Raw genomic sequence first — 3,281 nt, 5'->3', positions numbered from 1 at the left:
GGGCTGGCAGGCTGCTGGCTGGGCTGGGCTGGCAGGCTGCTGGCTGGGCTGGGCTGGCAGCCGGTCCATGTGGGCTGTGGTTACAGCTTGCTGCGTTAGTGGCTGTACTCGGGGGAAGGTGAGTGGCTTCCTTGGAGTTACTTGCAGATGTGGCAGCAGGTTTGCAATGTAGGAGGGAGGGTGTAGCAGGATTTGTATAGCTGTCCCACCAGTATGGATCTTCTCTGCTCTGTGCCCCCATGAGCTGTGGGCTCAGCCCCCACGATGAGAAACATTGTACTAGCAGAGGCTGATCTAAAAGATGGAACCTCCAAGCACTGGGGTAGAAAGACCAGTAGCTTCTGCCCTTCCCCCAGCAGCTGGTGGCAAGGAGCTAGGCTTCTCAGCTGGACCTTGCCCCGGCCCTCACCAGTGGAGACCCTAGCCTCCTCTTTCCGTTTCTGCCTCTGGCTAGTAGGTTCATTCCTTCATATGGCAGGTGTCTTCTCAAGTCCTTACACTAGTCAGTAGTAATAAGCTGTATTACTAAGCACACCTTGTCCGTGGCATCTAAGAAGAAACAACTAAGAAAAAATGGTCTTGCTTTGAGCTTGGACCCCATGGGTGTGTGTGAGCTTGTGTGGTCTGTCGAGTTCAGACTGTACACTCCTGGGGTCAGGCATGATGTGTTCCGCTAGGTCTAGGACCTGTCAGAGGACTTGGGAGGGCATCAGTAAATAACCAAACAAACCATGTTTCTCCTCTGTAAAATTGGGACAATAATATTTCTTCCCTTCTTTCCACAACAGACTGAGGACTCATTAGTTAATGTCGTCAAGGATTCTGAAAAATTTAAGCCCCATACTAAAGAGATATTTATTGTTGATTTTTTTATATCCAGGGGTATCTTCCCCAAACACTGAAATGCAGTTAGCTGTGTGGTGGAAGGAGACAGCTGTGTTGCAGTCACAGCAATACCCCTCAACTTGCCAAGGCCCAAATGCAGGACGCAATGTGTGAGGAAGGCCCAAATCAAGGGACACAACACAGTCTCTGGGAAAGCTTCAAGGGGAATGTGCTAGAGGAGTGTGCTAAAGTACAGAAAAGGGGGTGTGGAACCCTTGTATTTGAATGCTTATGACAGAAACGAAAGGGGAAACGCCTGCAGGAGGAACAGCAGTAGATTTACTGTGGAACAGCCTTTGTTTAAACGTTCTTCATAGTATTCAAACACTATGTACAGTATTTTCTACTAGTTGCCCTGTGCTTAGTGTGCATTAAGTGTTTGTTTTACTCAGAGAGCCTATGGTGCGCTCTCTTTGAAATGGACACAGGATTGTTACCATCCGTTTCTCTGGGCTTTGCATACAACAGCCCTGAGGTTTACCTGTGTGTGCTGCTTTCTGAACAGGCAGAACTCTGGCCTGAGCTTCAGCACAGAGGAAAGCTGAGGTGCAGGGGAGTGTAGAGTTATTCAGTGTTGTCTGAGCATCCCCTACTCGCTCTTACACTTGTGCCCCCAGGGTGGGGAGACTGTGTCCTCTCAGGGGACCGAAGGCTGGTGGAACCATTCCCTGGGGTGGAAAGGGGAGGGGCCAGGCACAAGAGTCAGCCGTGAAAACCAGATCTTTTTGTGAGGCCAGGGCAGGAAGGGCTGAATGCAGCATGCCAGGGCTCACGGCTCCTTGCACCTCAGGACTAGCAACTTGAGAAGCAAAGAGCCCCCCAAGCCCCACCCTGCCTGGCTCCCTCTGTGGGTTTTCTGTCCTCCTTGATGTGAATTGACCCTACGTCCATGTCCGTGTTTTGCCCCCTGCCCCCTGTGCTGGAATTTGTCCCTTCACAGCAGCAGCAGGAACTCATTCCCAGAGCACACAGCTCCCTGTGCAGGCAGGGGGCAGGATGGGGACTCTGGCAGGAGGCTATAGCTGCCTTTGGGCCGACATGCGGTCTGGGTGTGTTTCGCTCATTGCTATGCCATCCAAGCTAGTTCACCTGACTATCCTGTGACAGACACATGTGAATCCTGCCCATGCCAGGTTTGAGAGCAGCCGCTCTCCGGGCAGGACAGTCCATCACTACAGCTCTCTTTGTGCTTGTAGTGCAACTGGGCCATTTAGCCCTGTTTGTCCCGTAGTCGCTCTGGGACCAGGGATATCCCTGACCGCTCGTAGCAGTGGCTAATGACCCTCATTCTGTGGGTGCAGCGTGACATTCCTGGACAGCTATTGTGCTGCTGCCCTCGGGGCCCTTTGCTGCTACCAGGCTGGGTGGCCGTCAGCCTGCAGCCACATCCCAAGTGCTTCCCGTTCGCTCTCCTCCTGCTGACTGAGAGCTGGGGGTGAACTAGGCCACCTGAGCTGCACCTTGGCTACTGATCAGCTGGTTCTTGACTAGTTAACAACAGCCGATCCTCTTCCTCCTCCCAGCCTATTAGAAGAAGAGACCGTGATCTCTGTTGACTGGAGCAGCTGGGAGCTCACCAGTGGGCAGAGCTACTGTTCCCCTGCAGCGGGCCTGATTCTCCTCAGCGCATCCCCTTGCCGGGCCACGTACCTGAGTACAAAGCGAGCGTGGAACGCTCTCAGTTCGATACCAGCCTCACCGCCCCGGGCCCAGGTCTAGAATCATAGAATATCAGGGTTGGAAGGGACCTCAGGAGGTCATCTAGTCCAACCCCCTGCTCAAAGCAGGACCAATCCCAATTAAATCATCCCAGCCAGGGCTTTGTCAAGCCGGGCCTTGAAAACCTCTAAGGAAGGAGATTCCACCACCTCCCTAGGTAACCCATTCCAGTGCTTCACCACCGTCCTAGTGAAAAAGTTTTTCCTAATATCCAACCTAAACCTCCCCCACTGCAACTTGAGACCATTGCTCCTTGTTCTGTCATCTGCTACCACTGAGAACAGTCTAGATCCATCCTCTTTGGAACCCCCCTTCAGGTAGTTGAAAGCAGCTATCAAATCCCCCTTCATTCTTCTCTTCTGCAGACTAAACAATCCCAGTTCCCTCAGCCTCTCCTCATAAGTCATGTGCTCCAGCCCCCTAATCATTTTTGTTGCCCTCCGCTGGACACCGCTAGAATACCTGTGCTCTCCTGCTCCCTGTGCTCCTGCTTCATTCCTTACCTTGTCTCCTGGGAGATGAGGCTGACTCTAAGGCATCCGTGAGCTCCTCTGTACCCCTGCTCCATTCCCTACTGGGCTGTCACTCAGGACGTGCATTGTCACCATTACGGAGCGCCAGGGAGCCTCCAGTCCTGAGACTCCACTGCCGCTCCTCCATGGCCAGTCAATCTGAAA

Source organism: Terrapene carolina, unplaced genomic scaffold (genome assembly GCF_002925995.2).
Source record: "Terrapene carolina triunguis isolate 2854851 unplaced genomic scaffold, T_m_triunguis-2.0 Scaffold131, whole genome shotgun sequence".
Lineage (NCBI taxonomy): Eukaryota > Metazoa > Chordata > Testudines > Emydidae > Terrapene > Terrapene triunguis.
Note: the sequence above shows the minus strand (reverse complement) of the source record.